The sequence below is a fragment of the Castor canadensis genome, chromosome 2, assembly GCF_047511655.1.
Source record: "Castor canadensis chromosome 2, mCasCan1.hap1v2, whole genome shotgun sequence".
Taxonomy (NCBI): Eukaryota; Metazoa; Chordata; class Mammalia; order Rodentia; family Castoridae; genus Castor; species Castor canadensis.
In genome coordinates, this window is record NC_133387.1 from 58,464,231 (window position 1) to 58,481,369 (window position 17,139).

The 17,139-nt window shown below is 33.4% G+C and overlaps 1 pseudogene; it reads right to left on the minus strand.

Moving 5' to 3' along the window:
• Positions 1 to 16,477, minus strand: part of LOC109677193 (large ribosomal subunit protein eL31-like) — a 28,098-nt pseudogene extending 11,621 nt beyond the window's left edge.
• Positions 16,478 to 17,139: the final 662 nt, after the last annotated feature.

Sequence of the window (17,139 nt, forward strand, 5' to 3'; positions counted from 1 at the left end):
CACCAATTTCCAGTAAGAATATTGGGGAATCCAGTAAGAATATTGGGGAATATTCCCAATCCTTAGTAATCCTGGCATTTCCAAGGTTTCCTGTGGGGACATGGCTACACTGAGTCTGTTGTATTTGACAAGGCTATAGAAATGATAATTATAGTTGAAAATCACTATACTAGATTTAAAACATCTTAAAATCAAGGACTCTACACTAAATATATCACAGCTTTATAGATAAGAATTTCTGTGTTAGGTACAATGACTCACACTTGTAATTCCACCTACTTGGGAGGTAGAGTTAGGAAGAATTTTGGTTCAAGGCAAGCCTTTGCAAAAAGTTAGTGAACCCCAACTCAACAAATAAGCTGAACATGGTGATTAATAACTAATTCCAGTTATGAGTTGAGTCATAGGTAATCGCATCATTTGTCCCAGGCCAGACCTGGGTCAAAACATGAGACTACATGAAGAATAACTAAAGCAAAAAGGGCTGAGGGCATGGCTCAAGTGGCAGAGCACCTGCATTAACAAGCATGAGGCCCTGAGTTCAAACTAGAGTACCATGAAAACAAAATTAAAGTAAATAAATAATAAATAATGTTTTGCTTTTTAATTCAAACAGTAAATGTCTCATGTGGACCTGAGTTGGAAATTTGAACTTGTAAATTATTCTAGTTTTCATTTGAAACTAGATTATAGGGTAATTCCAATAACTTCCAAAAAATTGTTTTTTAAAAAAAAATTGGCTAATAATGAAAGAGTTTCAATTGACACTGTGAAATAATAACCCAATCTTTTAAGAGTAAAATGAATAATAAATGGAATCTGAACTTTTGATCGTGGAGAGCAATATTTGGGGAAGAATATTTGTTCTGCAGGGTTGGTAGGATTTGGGAGCATTTCATCATAATAAAATGAGTCATAAATCAAGTCAATCAGACTGGTACTTAGAAACAATATCTATGAAAATAACTCAGTATAATTTTTCTCCCCTTGACTACTCAAGGAATATAACATACCCTTCAACCAAAACTAAGTCTAAAGACCATCATTTTGATAATCATGAAGTAGAAGGAAAAAAATAAAGAAAAACCACAGTTTTTAATGATAATCTGATCTCCAAAACATGGATTGGAAAAAAACTGAGCATTTTAAAATAATTTTAAACTAAAATTGATATGAAAATGCTCGTCTCTTTGGGGGTAAAATGGTAATTTTTTTTCTGTTTCAGGGAAAAAAATTATGTCATAGGATTCTTAGACATTTCTTTTTCTGGAAAAAAATTGATGGAAAACAAATTGAACTGATAGAAAATGTATAGATTTAATTTTAAAGAAAATGATCATCTTAAATTCACAGTTTTTTAATTTTAAGTATCTGGGTTTTTTGTTTTTGTTTTTTTTTTTACTTTTAGTGTTTGATTTGGCTCAGTTCATCATTGATTATCCTAGAGTCAAACCTTCATTTTTATTTAACTATTAAGTTGTTTCATACAAAATGAATTGGTAGGATGGTATTTATATAATTTTAGGGTTTCATTTTCATAATGGCCATAAATGTAATTTATATTTGCCTTTCAATATTTTGACAAAATTGGTGATTTGTGCTTACAAAGTAGATACCAAATAATATACATGGACTACATTTCCAATATGTGATTCCAGTATTTTTGTGGGCCAGAACATGAATTATATTTCCAGTATCACCTCATAAATTTGTAAACTAGAACTTGTTCTTTTATGAGACTCTCTCTTTCTACATGAAGAAATTTACTAACGATATGCTTCTTTTAGTGTGCATCTTTAAAATTTTGGTACTGTAGTCTTTCTCAAAATATTCTGAATGTAATTGACTAATGATATAAGCATTTTTAATATAAAAGCCAGCACCCTTTAAAAATATTTCTGGAAAAAACCTAACTAAAATTGGAAATAAGCATTCATTCTCCAAAGTAAACTCTAAATATCAACAACCAAAATTTAACATACTCTCATTCAAAAATTTAAAAATTAGTAGAATCTCTGCCATGTAAAAGTAATTTAGCCCAATCAATTGTTTAATATGTCCCTATTTAATCTTCTCCTCAACTACTAAAATACTGATACATGTATTTTATGTTTCAAATGTTCATATTCATACATATATCTCTCTAAATATATCAATTTTCCCAGAGAAAAACATGATATTTAGTGAAATAAATATTAACATTTGAGGTTAAAAACTACTCTTAAAAATTTGAGAAATTCATGACAGATTGCCTTGCAGAACTATCACCCAATTAAAATATCTTGAACTGTATCTAAGAGGAGCTATTTTTAGTGTATCTTCAGTCAATTAGAACAGCATAAAATTTTAAATCATTTCAATCTAAAAAATATTCATTGTGTCATTAATTTACAATTACTTTATTATTACTACATATTAATAGTTGTTTCTCCTATTCATATACGTTTTTTCTTTTTTGTCTTCTGTCTTTTGGTATATACATTTAATGACATTCCTTTAGTATCCAGCATCCAGTTCACTTTCAAGAGCAGGCCAAAGACACAATGAGTAATAGAAGACAGACTATACAGCTGTAAGACAGCAACAATTCCCTTATATAGTAGTGTAGAACCCAGGGTGCTGATATGCCTCTTTCATCAAGCTAAAGGTATAATTTTGGCAATGGACATGAAATTCACAGTCCCTCTAACTGGAAGATTGCCACACATGAAACATCATGTACAAAACTTCAAGTATGCCTCTAAAAGGAACGAAGGAGGCATGAGGTAGCTCCTTTCATTCTTTGAATGAAGATTTCTTCCCTCATTTTGTTATAGATGAAAGTGAAGAAAATTTCTACTAAGTTGTCAGATGTGTCCACATTCATTTGTTGTCTGGACTAGCACTCATTTTTCTGTGAATAAAACTTCTGTTTTCTTTGAGAAATTAGCAGTCTTCCTGCTATATTCAGTGCACTTGACTAAGGTGAACTGATGTCACACAAAAGAGTTATGTGATCAAGTTTTAATCACTGAGAGAACCCACCTTCTGCAGATGGTCCAGGATGAGTACATGGCCCAGTCCGAACAAATTAAAGCTTATCTCTGATTTTGCTAGTGAGAATCCCTGCTTCTTTTGGGATAGTTGGGAAGGTAGAAAGCATCACTGAAAGTGCCTGCAGTTCCTGTGCCACCATGAGAAAAGGCTTGCCAGAAGGTGAAATCTACTTATGGGGAAGCAGAAGTAAGAGATAAAGAGTTCAGATATTATAGTTTTTTTAAATTATTATTGGGGTATATTCATTGTACAAGGTAAGGAGTTTAATTGTGATAATTCCATACATTCATATAATGTTCATATCCACTGTTACATCTCTTATCCCTCTCTTAGTTTTAGAATCTTAGTAGGTTCCATTGATTTTTATCTGTGTACACAATGTACTTTGAATATGCCATAGTTGAAAAAGTTAAATCCAGCTATACATAACTTTTCCAGTTAAATGAACAAATACATCTCCTTTTCTATTCAAGCTAATTTGTTTTGAGTTTTTTAATATTAATACTGATTGTCTGCTAATGTAATCATTCACATTACTTCTTTTTCTTTCTGAGTGCATTTTTTTTCATTTATTTCATTTATAAATACTCTCCTTTGAAAATCTGAATATTTTTTAAACACTTTTTTCATACTAATGCTTTTCTTTTAATTAAGTCTATAGTATTTTTGTCATACATTATGTTTATGGAGTTTTTGTCATACAGTTTTGATGATTTTCCATTTTTATGTAGTTGAGTCTGTCCTTTATGGTTTCTTCCTTGGGAAGCTATGGGTTTATAGAAGTCATACTATACTTCTCATTTCACCCATTGTTAAAAAAAAAAACAAAAAAAAAACTTTCCTATTTTTATGGTTCTTTCTTCTTTATTTCATTGCTTTCTCTACTTTGTCTTTTAATATGATGCCAAACTTAATTTATTTTCATCTTTGACATATTTTGATGTCATTTTTTTTCTTTTTTCCGGTTTCCCCTCCAACCCTGATTGTGGAGAGCCAAGTATGAGAAGCCTATGAGAACTTGACATGAGCACAGCCATGTCAAATAATCTTCCGGCTAGGATCGGCACAGCCCCCAGCTGCAGAACGAAGCCAGAGCAAAATGCAGCACAGCTGCTTTGAATAACAACAAGGATGTTTACACCACGCCCTTCAGACAGGAGCTGCACCAGTGCATGCAGAAAGTATCGATCCAGGTTCCCTGTTCTGGTAACTACAATGTCACGCCCCCAAGAACTGTTGCTCTACTTCCTTGTTTGCCTCTGTATATAAATTCATTGGAGGTGGACGAGGCTGTGGTGTGTCTCCACCAGAACACCAAGCCCACCTGATCCCAGCTTTTTGCATGTTTGTCTTTTGTCCTTTCTCAATCTCCCGTTGCTCCCAGTTAGGTTGGTAGGGTGAGCTGGTGCAGGCCAGGAGTCTTGATGTCATTGTTTTGTGTCTCTTCATAATTTTCCTTGCTGTTCTTTCATCTTTATTATCTCAATAGTTTGAATCATTTTATCATGTTCCCTAAAATAATAGTTGTATTTCATTGAAATTTATTAAATATGAAAATCAATGATGATTTCTATTTTATAATGAATTTTGCCACTTAAGAATAAATCATATCTCATCCATTATTTCCGTATTCCCAAGTGATATTTAGAATATTTCACAAAGAGGCTATGCATGTTTTTTTTTTTGCCTCAGGCAACTCTACATAGTATTTTCTTTTTAAAATTCTTATTACTTTAAATTAATACATAATAAGTGTGAATATTTATAGGATGCAGTATGATGCTTAGTACACATGTGTAATATGTAATGATCTGATCAGGGTGATTGGTATATCCATCACCTCAAGCATTTTGTGTTTCTTCCTATTAGAAAAATTCAAAGTCCTCTCCCTTAGCTCTATGAACTATTTGATTAATCATTGTCAACCACACTTACCTTCTGTGCTATAGAACATTAGAAGCTATTCATCTTATCCGACTGAACTCTAGAACCCATTAACCATTTTGTCTCCATTCCCCTTCTTCCCTACCTTTTCTAGCATATTTTCTTTTATAAAATTAGTTTATTTCTTGTTCATTCTATGTGGCTATCATAGGTTGCCTGAGACTCTGCTCCTTGTCTGCTACGTGTCATTGTCATTCCAACCCAATTGCATTGCAGTAGGGAGGAAAGAAAAATGTAGCAAATCTCAAATAGTTCTTAAAGCCAAAATAAGTCAATAACATTTTACATTCCAAAGCAGTCCTAGTGCTAAGACTAATGTCTCTGAAGAAGGGACCCATAACATTTTCACAGGATAGGGTAGAAAATGGCAGCTAACTGAAATTATAGTGACTGATTTGTAAGGTATATGAGTACAAGGGGACAAAAAAACTTGATAGCAGAAGGATTTGGCTTGTGGATCACCATGTTAAAAACTTTATTCCATGCTCTGTAGTTCTAAATTTAAATTCTAAAATCATATGCTTCATGGTCTCCAGTGGCTGAACCGAAAAAATACAGTTGATTATAGCTATAAACCTTCTAATATCCTTTGGGAAACAAGAGAAGCAGAACTCCACAACAGCCATTGGTGGCCTTCTGGCAGACTCATTGAACCATAAATCTTAAGTGATAATTTGGAAAAAACTAGAATTAAAATTCTTTCTGAATGTCGACAAGCACACACTCTTATCTTTTTATACTACAACATTTCTAAATTTGTTTAAAAATCCACATCACTAGGCATATGGGATATATTTATTTCTAGCAGTTATATAGAACAGATACATTAATTTCAAAAGCTGTTTCCCTAATCAAATGATGGCCTTTAAAACAACAAGCACATTTTAAGAAAAAAAAGTCTATTAATTTATCACCTGTCAGCATTTCTTGTTAAATCTTATCCTACCTTGCATCTGAAAGTGTTTCTTGAAACAGTATACTTTAAAAAAAAAAAGATTAAATAAGCCATCACAATGGACAGAGAAGTTCCACTTATTTTAATTGATCCATAAAGCACAAAATTTTACGTTAATGTGTTATCATGTAATGTTTTTATATATGACTGTATTAAATCAAGTTAACCATAATTATATACTCAAGCATTCACCATTTCTTAATGGTGAAATTTTTCAAAACCTTTTCTACTAGGTTTTGGAAAGGTATACTACATCGTAATCTGTAGTTACCCTACTGTGCAATAGCACACCAGAACTTCTTGTTCCTGTGTAACTGTAACTCAGTGTCCACTGATTAGTACTCATACTCTCCCCAGCTTTTGCTAATGGCTATTCTATTTTCAACATTTATGGGATCAACCTTCTTAGATTACACCAATGAATGAAATTATGTGGTAGTTATCTTTCTTTGCCTCGCTTATTTCACTTAACAGAATGATTTCCATTTCCATTCATATTGTTGCAAATGACAAGATTTCATTCTTTTTATGGCCGTATAATACTTCCTTGTGCATGTGTACCACATTCTTTTATCTGTCCATCAGCTGATAGACATGTAAGATGTTTCAATTTCTTGCTATTGTGACTAGTGCTGCAATGGACATGAGAGTGCAAATATCTCTTTTATATACTGACTTCATTTCTTGTGGATATATACCTAGTAGTAAAATTGCTGGGTCATATGATAGTTCATGTTCTTAAATTTTGTGCAACCTCAACATGGATTTCCATAATGACTACACTAATTTATACTCCTACAAACAATATGCAAGTGTTCCCTTTTTTATCTTCACCAGTGCTTCTTTATCTTTAGTCTTTTTTTCTATTTTTAAAATTTTTCTTTCAGCTTCCATAAAATTGCTATTTTTGTCTATTTTCTTTTGTAGCAATTGGTGTGATTCTTCATGAATTTCCAAACTAAAATTAATGGATTTTTTTTCAAATTAATTACACTCTTTCTATTAATATACCATTATCCACAAAATATATACAAGAGTTTTAATGCCAAAGACACAAAAAAGGGATAATATGCTGTGTGATAATGCTGCCAATTTGGATAGAAAATACATGGTAGAATCCTGTCAGACTAATTTAAAAGATACAGTTTTTGTTTTAAAATTATAAGGTACAAATAATTAAAAGAAAATATTACTGAATATTTTTGTCAGTGTTCCCTCAGCTCATTATAAAAAGTCAGAATTTTTACCTTCCATAATTTCCATTTGGTTTCTAAAATAGTCAATCTGAAATATTTATGAGAATTTCATGGGAATGGAACTAGAAATTGGCTTCATTGCATACTCTGTTTTTTGTTCTTTGCACTGCTTAAAATTAAACCATTATTTAAAATTTTATAATTCAGTCACAAATCATCCTGCCTTAGCAATATGTGTGTGTGTAGATAGAAAAATAGATATTCAGATTTACATATATATATGTATATATGTGATAGGTATAAGAATATATTATTCAAATTATATATAGGTTTATTTTTCCAAATCATTTTAATTCTATTAATTTTATATTGCCTGCAAACTATTATTGTTTAACACTTATTAAGAGTAGTAGTGACATTACATCATAATGTTTTTCACCAAATATTTAATGGTCAGACACATTTTCTAAAATATAATTAAATCATTTATAAATTGAGGAGAAATGAAGTTGATTCCTTTAATAATTCCACAGCAAATTACTTTTAGGAATTGAGAAGTTAATTCATCTAGAAATAAACTTACTAATTCTGAGAAAGTTATTAAATCCCATTATCCATGAAACAATGGAATAGGGAAGAAAGACACACAGGAAAGAAAATAAGCTTTGGAAACAGCCACAGCAGGATTTTTTTCCATTAATTTTTTTACTAGGATGTATTCATTGTACAGGAGGGATTTATTGCAAGTATTCCAAATAGGCTTATGTTGTACATTGGTTAGATCACTCCCACCATTTTTCCCCATCTATCCCCTCCCCGCCCCACATAAAACTATTCCAAGAGGTTTCTTTGTACTATTTTATATAAGTATATGAAGTCCAGCAACCATATTCCCTCATCTTAATCTCCTTTGTTCACCCTCCCCCCTTCCACAAGTACCCCTACACATGCACAATAAATAGGTACATTACTAATATCTAAGTCAGTGTTCAAAGGGGTTTTTCAATGTGTCCCTGCACAGCAGGAATTGAATGTTACGAGCTTTTAAACCTTGTGAAGTTTTCTATTTCTTAGCTGCCATTCTTGTATTAGGAAAATGGGGATTAATACAAAACCAACCAGAAAGCCGTTCAGTTTCCTAACACATCCTCTTGGACATTTGTTGGTTTGTCTGCCTTTCCTTCCTTTCACATTTGTTTAGGCAGGTGCTCTACCACCACCAGCCCTAATAAATAAACAAATAAAGCCAAAAAGGGCAGGGAGTGACTCAAGTGGTAAAGTACCTTGAGGTCCCTAAGGTACTGAGTTCAAACCCCAGTACTACCAAAAATTAGTAAAAGGAATTCTGTGTTAGAATATTTTAATTCAAATGTAGTTCTGATACTTAACAGCTATAATAACTAGCAAAACATCTTCTACCTCTCTGTGTGTCAGTTTCCTCATGTGCAAATAGGGTAAAAATATTAACCTTACTTCAGAGGATTTTCCAAACTAAAAATGAGCTAAAACATTAATGAGTAATGCTTAATACATAAAAAGGGTCCTAAATTTTAGATATTCTTAATGCCTACAAACAGACGGTGGTATTTCCCAATAATATTTTCCAAAGCATCTATTTTCTATACCTGTCGTGGGTTGGCTAGTCCTCATCCCTAATTCATGTCAACTAAGGGTCTGAAAATATTATCTTGGTTGAATATAGGATAATTGTTGATGCAATCAAGGCAAGAATGGAAATCAGTTCATACTTGATTGAAGTAGATCCTAAATCCAATCGATGTGTTCTTATATAAGACCTAAAAGGTCTATGGGGACACCGAGAAGAAAGCAATGAAAACATGGTGGCAGGGACTGGAATGATGGCTCTGCAAGCCAGGGAATACTAAGGACAGCAGGCAATGATCACAAGGCAGAAGAGAGGCAAGGTGCAGTTTCTCCCTGGAGCCTTCAAACAAAATCCATGTGGCTAGCACCTTAGTTTTGGCCTTACAGTCTCCTGAATTACGAAAGAATACATTTCCATTTTTCCAAGGTACCTAGTTTGTGGTAATTTGTTCAATGGCTGTAGGAAATTAATATAATATTGTATCTTGTTTGCTACATAGAATAAACCTAGGATGTGTGTATTACTTGAGAATTTATATTCATTCAGTGTAAGAAGATCAAGCTCTTGGAACATCTATTTGCTTATTTCCTTAAAAACTGAAAAGCAGTGTTAAAAAAGGATCAGCTTCAAAGCAGTAATCAGGTTCTGTTGTAAGGAATTATAAATATTGCTGTTCAATGCATTGACCAGGATGACCATTTCATTTAGGAGTCAGAAATCTGGGCACACACCCACTTAGAAGAGTTGGAATGAATGTACTAAAAGGAAAAAGCTGACCACTTTGTTCACAGTATTATAAATAATTGGAACCTCTTAAAAAGATACTTTCTTGAATCATATGTGATTCAAGACACGAGTCAACACATTAATTTTGTATAATATTACTTTATGTGTGCAATTAAAGCACCAATGTTATTTTTATATATCCTTTAGTGTCATGGAAAGGTCTTCATTTAAATTAATACCTGGGTACAGACTAGGTATCACATTTTTACCAATAAATACATGCAAATTAGACTAGAAAGTTTGCTGGATCACATATATGAATAAATCATGAATCTAAAGCTGAATATGAAATTTATTATTCATTTCAGTGTCTCCATCTTTCACAAAGGTGAAGGTTGGTATTTATTTGCCTGCTTTATGCACCAAGTACCTAAATCCTAAAACAGATTAAACAATATTTTTTAAATACATTTTATTTATTTTTTTCTTGATGAGCACTCTTTACTTAAACTTGGCTTTTTTTTTCTTTATTCATTTATTCACATATGCATACATTATTTTGGCCATTTCTCTCCCTGGTACAGAAAGATTCCTACACTGCTTCCATGCACAAGTGTATTACAATCCAAATTGATTCATCTGTACCTGACCTCTTCACTACTTCCCAGTTACCTTCCCATATTGACCTCTGTTGTTTTAAGGTTACTGTTTTAGCTCCTCTGCAATGGGGGCATCAAACGCTTTCAAGTTTTGGGTTTCCTACCATTGCTTATTCCTTCTGTATGTGTTCTCCCCTTAGCATGTTAAATACATTTTAAAAATACTTTTTCATGTCCATTATAGAAATAAAGTACTGTTAAGAAATTTTTGCTTTAAAAGAAAATGACATAAAGGAAATTATAATCTTCAAAATATTTTAAAATGATCAAAAAAGAGCTATATTTTAATATCATGGAACATAACTAATTTCAAAATGAAATTTATGATTTTCAAAAGTTTATAGCAAAAAACCCAGAAAAGTCAAAGAAACAAATTAACCAAAGGCCTTTTGGAAAAGGAGTCATACAAATAAGAAAACAGGAAATGGTAGTAAACAAATAAGCAAAGATTAAGACCAAGGTGGGAGTAATAATGAAGCAGGAAGATTATGAGCTCCAGGCTACCCTGGAGCTCCCTAAGTTCAAGGCCATCCTGGCACAGCAAGAATGTCTAAAAAAAGAGAGAGAAAGAAGGAGCAAAAGACATACAGAAAACAAGTCTTTTGAAAAAATAAATAAAATATATAAACATAAAATATAAGACAATGACAGTAAAATTCAGATATTATCTAAAGCTAGACATAGCATGACAAATGGGGAATATAGCAATAAAATTCAGAGTATAGAGCTATTATATGCTAATAAATTCAAGAATGTGTATAATATAAATAAAATTGAAGAAAATATGAAGTTTCAGTATTGGCACATTAAGAAGCAGGAAACTTAAGTAGAAAAATACCCTTTTAAAAAAATGAAAGTGAACTCAACCTCAACCTAAAGATATTTCCCCAAAAGCCCTTGTTTTACAAGAGTTTTATCAAATATTTAACAAGCAAATTATCTCTAGCACATTAATTATTTTATGAAAAAAATAGAAAAAAGAAAGCTACTTAACTTTTTTTTTTTAATTTTTTATTCACTTATTCACATGTGCATACATTGTTTGGGTCATTTCTCTCCCCCTGCCCCCATCCTCTCCCTCTCCCCCCAAACCCCCCTTCCTTCCAAGCAGAACCTGTTCTACCCTTATCTCTAATTATATTGAAGAAAAGACATAAGCAATAATAAGAAAGACAAAGTGGTTTTGCTAGTTGAGATAAGGATTGCTATACAGAGAGAGTCCTAGCATTGCTTCCATGCACAAGTGTATTACAGCCCAAATTGATTCATCTCTACATGACCTCTTCACTACTTCCTACTCACCTTCCCATAGTGACCTCTGTCACTTTAAGTTTACTGTATTAACTCCTGTGCAGTGGGGACATCAAACACTTTCATGTTTTGGGTTTCCTACCTATCCCCATTCCTCCTATATGTGCTCTCCCCTTAGCGTGTGACCCAAGTCCAACAACATTGCTGCATTTGCCCTAGATCTAAAGTCCACATATGAGGGAGAACATATGATTTTTGGTCTTCTGAGCCTGGCTAACATTGCTCAGAATAATGTTCTCCAGTACCGCCCATTTACTTGAGAATAATAAGATTTCATTCTTTTTCATGACTGAGTAAAACTCCCTTGTGTATAAGTACCACATTGTCTTAATCCATTCATCTGTAGTGGGGCATCTTGGCTGTTTACATAACTTGGCTATTGTGAATAGTGCTGCAATAAACATGGGTGTGCAGGTGTCTCTGGAGTAACCTGTGTCGCATTCCTTTGGGTATATCCCCAGGGGTGGGGATATGGATCATATAGCAGATTTATGTATAGATTTTTAAGAAGCCTCCAGATTATATTCCAGAGTGGTTGCACTAGCTTGTATTCCCACCAGCAATATACAAGGGTTCCTTTTTCCCCACATCCTTGCCAACACCAGTTGTAGGTAGTGTTTTTGATGATAACTATTCTAACAGGGGTGAGGTAGAATCTTAATGTAGTTTTGATTTGCATTTCCTTTATGGCTAGAGATGGTGAGCATTTTTTCATGTGTTTTCTGGCCATTTGAATTCCTTCTTTTGAGAAAGTTCTGTTTAGCTCAGTTGCCCATTTCTTTATTGGTTCATGGATTTGTGGAGAATTTTGTTTTTTAAGTTCCCTGTATATTCTGGATGTCAGTCCTTTGTCTGATATATAGCTGGCAAATATTTTCTCCCACTCTGTAAGTGGTCTCTTCAGTTTAGAGACCATTTCTTTTGTTCTGCAGAAGCTTTTTAATTTTATGAAGTCCCATTTGTCCATCTTTTCTCTTAGTTGCTGAGCTGCTGGGGTTCTATTGAGGAAGTCCTTGCCTATACCTATTACTTCCAGAGTGTTTCCTGCTACTTCCTGTACTAACTTCAGAGTTTCAAGTCTGATATTAAGGTTCTTGATCCATTTTGAGTTGATACTAGTACAGGGTGATAGACATGGATCTAGTTTCATTTTTTCTCAGATGAATAATCACTTTTCCCAGCAACATTTGTTGAAGAGGCTGTCTTTTCACCATCATATATTTTTGGCACCTTTGTCAAAAATAAGGTAGGCATAGCTGTGTGGATTCATATCCCAATCCTCTTATTCTGTTCCACTTGTCTTCATGTCTGTTTTTGTGCCAGTACCATGCTGTTTTTATTCTATTGCTTTGTAATATAGTTTGAAGTTGGGTATTTAATACCTCCAGCATTGCTCTTTTTGCTGAGTATTGTCTTAGCTATTCATGGTCTCCTGTATTTCTAAATGAACTTAAGGGTAGATTTTTCAATCTCTGTGATGAAAGTCATTGGGATTTTGATGGGAATTGCATTAAACATGTAGATTGCTTTTGGTAGTATAGCCATTTTTACTATGTTGATTCTACCAATCCATGAGCATGGGAGATCTTTCCATCTTCTGTAGTCTTCCTCCATCTCTTTCTTTGGGGGTTTGTAATTCTCCTTATAGAGGTCATTCACATCCTTTAAGTTTACTCCTAGGTATTTGATTTTTTTGGAGGCTGTTGTAAATGGAATTGTTTCAATATATTCTTTCTCAGTTTGTTCATTATTGGTGTACAGAAAAGCTAATGATTTTTATAAGTTGATTTTGTATCCTGCCACCTTGCTATACCTGTTTATGGTGTCTAAGAGTTTTTGGGTAGAGTTTTTGGGTCTTTAAGGTATAGGATCATATCATCTGCAAATAGGAACATTTTGATAGTTTCTTTACCTATTTGTATTCCTTTTATTCCTTCTTCATGCCTAATTGCTCTGGCTAGGAATTCCAGTACTTTGATGAATAGGAGTGGAGATAGTGGGCACTCTTGTCTCGTTCCTGATTTTAGGGGAAATGGTTTCAGTTTTTCGCAGTTAAGTATGATGTTGGCTGTAGGTTTGTCAGATAGAGACTTTATTATGTTGAGGTACATTCCTTCTATTCCTAGTTTTCTTAGAGCTTTTATCATGAAGTGGTGTTGGATCTTGTCGAAGGCTTTTCTTCCATCTATTGAGATGATCAAGTGATTTTTGTCTCTGCTTCTGTTAATGTGGTGTATTACATTTATAGATTTGAGTATGTTGAACCACCCCTGCATCCCTGGGATGAAGCTGATGTGGTCATGGTGAATGATCTTTCTGATATGTTGTTGGATTCAGTTTGTCATTATTTTATTGAGGATTTTTGCATCAATGTTCATTAAGGAGATTGGCCTACAGTTCTCCTTTTTGGAGGTGTCTTTGTCTAGTTTTTGGAGAGAGTAATATTGGCTTCATAAAATGAGTTAGGCAGTGTTCTTTCCCTTTCTCTTTCATGGAAGTGTTTAAGGAGGGTTGGTATTAGTTCTTTTTTAAAGGTCTGATAGAATTCAGCAGAGAATCCATCAGGTCCTGGACTTTTCATTTTTGGGAAACTCTTTATTGCTGCTTCAAATTCATTTTGTGTTATTGATCTATTCGGGTGATTAATGTCCTCTTGGTTCAATTTTGTCATAACTACCTAGAAATCTGTCCATTTCTTCAAGATTTTCAAATATATTAGAATATAGGCTCTCAAAGTAGTCTCTGATGATTTTCTAGATTTCCGTGGTGTTTGTTGTTATCTCCCCTCTTGCATTTCTGATTTTATGGTTTGGGTTTTTTCTCTCCTCATTTTAGTCAGGTTTGCCAGGGGTCTGTCAATTTATTTATTTTTTCAAAGAACCAGGTTTATGTTTCATTGATTCTTTGCATGGTTTTTTTTGTTTGTTTGTTTGTTTGTTTCTATTTCATTGATTTTGGCCCTTATCCTTATTATTTCTGTCCTTCTGCTTGCTTTGGGATTTGCTTATTCTTGTTTTTCTAGGAGTTTGAGATGTAGCATTAGGTCATTGATTTGAGAGCTTTCTGTCCTTTTAGTCATGAATCTGCACTCATGACTATCAACTTTCCTCTTAGGACTGCCTTTGCTGTGTCCCATAGGTTCTGGTAGGTAGTATTTTCATTTTCATGTTTCATGTTGAAGAAAATATGAGGTTTCAGTGTTGGCACATTAAGAAGCAGGAAATTTAAGTAGAAAAATACCCTTCTAAAAAATTGAAAGTGAAATCAATCTCAACCTAAAAATACTTCCCCAAATGCCCTTGTTTTACAAGAGTTTTATCAAATATTTAATGAGTGCACTATCTCTAGCATATTCATTATTTTATGAAAAAATAGAAAAAAGAAAGCTACTTAACATATTTTTGAGCCTAATTTAACTCTGATTCAAAAATATAAAAGAAGGTAAAAGATGATGGGTCCCTTTCATTTATGACTACAGGTACAAAGTTCTTTTGGCAGGGAAGTCTAAAATTGCTCAGGTACATACTTTCTATATTAAGTACTAGCTAACTGAGTTGAATGAGTTTCCTAAGAAACAATGCACAATCTTCAAGTGGGTGGGGCTTTTTCTATAAGTGCAAATATTTTCAACACCAGTTAAAATCCTTTTGATGTACTTTATCACATTAATAACTAAGTGGGTAGAAGCAGTTGATAAACCTCAACACCTAATTTTACCTTAAAAAAAATCCTATGGAAATATAAGGCAACTAATTTAACTTATAACAGTCATTATATTTAGTGGAACAAGCTTTGAATCATTCATATTAAATTCAGGAACTGAGTAACTGTGCTACTTTTTAACATGCTATTAGAGTTTTATATTTATGTCTCAGCACAAGAAAACAGCAGGTACATGGATTGGAAGGGAGAAATAATAATGTCAATATTATGGTAAATTTCACCTACATGGAAATGATTCTCTTTATAAATAATTAATGAGTGTCAACAAATGTTGACCAATACCAGACCAACTTACTAAAATTTTCCTCTATTCTAGCAATATAAAATATATGATTATAATATCAAAAGTAGATTCAAAAATTTTTAGCTATCAATAATTTAGGAACCAGCCTAAGAACAAATAGAGAAAGTCTTTATATTGTCACAAAAAGAATACCAATATTTAGAGATATAATAATACTGATAGCAAGAATTTATGGGGTATTTAACAAAATTAGGTGTGGATACTCAATAAACAAATGCTCCCTGCCTTAGATAGATGGTAGATAGATAGATAGATAGATAGATAGATACATAGATAGATAGATAGATGATAGGTAGACAGATAGATGAAATATATATAAACACATATGTATATACCTCACATAGGTATGAGATTTCAGCTAGGTTGTGCTCTGGTAAGAAAAGTCTTCAAAATTTCAGTATCTTGGTGACATAACAGACTTATTTTTATTCACACTGCATTTCTATCATGGGTTTTGTGGAGGGCTTTCTGAATATTTTCCTCACATATGCACACAGATTATCAAATATGATCTGTAATATTATTGGTAACTGTGGCAGATGCAAAGAGTGTCCTGAGGTTCTCACATTAACAATCTGATAGCTGAGCCAGAAGTGACAGATGTTATCTTTGTCACATAGTCCCATGCCATCATTTTCCCAAAATGTAGAGAGCTAGAGATGTATGGTGAGAGGTAGTAATGATAACCACAGTTTACCTCTCTGGTCATTTGGCTCACTCATTCTCCTGTAGGCAGGCTACACTCTGTCCAAATATCTCACTGCTCAGTGTAACAAGCTCAAAGCCTAGTATTTCTGTATGATACATGGTATTCACTGTATCAGGTTCAGATGTGTTTCCTTTCAAATCAGAAACATAAAAACAACATAACTGTGATCTGTCCCCCACACTGTCAATATACCCTAGTGGAACAAAGCCAGAAGAATCACAATTGGTATCCTCTTCACAAAGGTTCCCACCTTTGTGAATGAGAAATACAGAGCAGTGATTGGCCCATTGGAGTTCTGCAATATACATGGTGAGTAAATTATCACATGGTTTCCCATAGGGACTTATGGAGGTTGTTGTGACAATGCTTAGGACTATGGAAGTTGTAAGCACCTACAGGAAATTACTGGGGAAATATAAAAGTAAAACATGGCAGATGAATGTTATAAAATACAATGATGTATAAGGAGCTAAATACATGGCAGGAACACAAGTATATCTCAAAAACTCTTCAGTGAATAAGGAAGGAAAACATTTATGTAAATTATTTATTTTTTAAAATTATTCATTTATTCACATGTGCATACATTGTTTGGGTCATTTCTCCCCCCATCCCCCTCCCCCCTTCTCCCCCCTCATTTCCAGGCAGAACCTGTTCTGCCCTTATCTTTAATTTTGTTGAAGAGAAGATATAAACATAATAAGGAAGACAAAGTGTTTTTACTAATTGAGTTAAGCATAGCTATACAGAAATATTCCTAGCATTGCTTTCATGTACACATGTGTTACAACCCATGTTGATTCATTGCTAACTGATCTTTACACTGGTTCTTGATCCCCTTATCACGTTAACCTCTGTTACTTTAAGGTTTCTGTATTAGTTCCACTGGAGGGGGACATCAAATGCTTTCATGTTTCGGGTTTTCGACCTATTCCTATATCTCCCGTATGTGCTCTCCCTTTGTCATGTG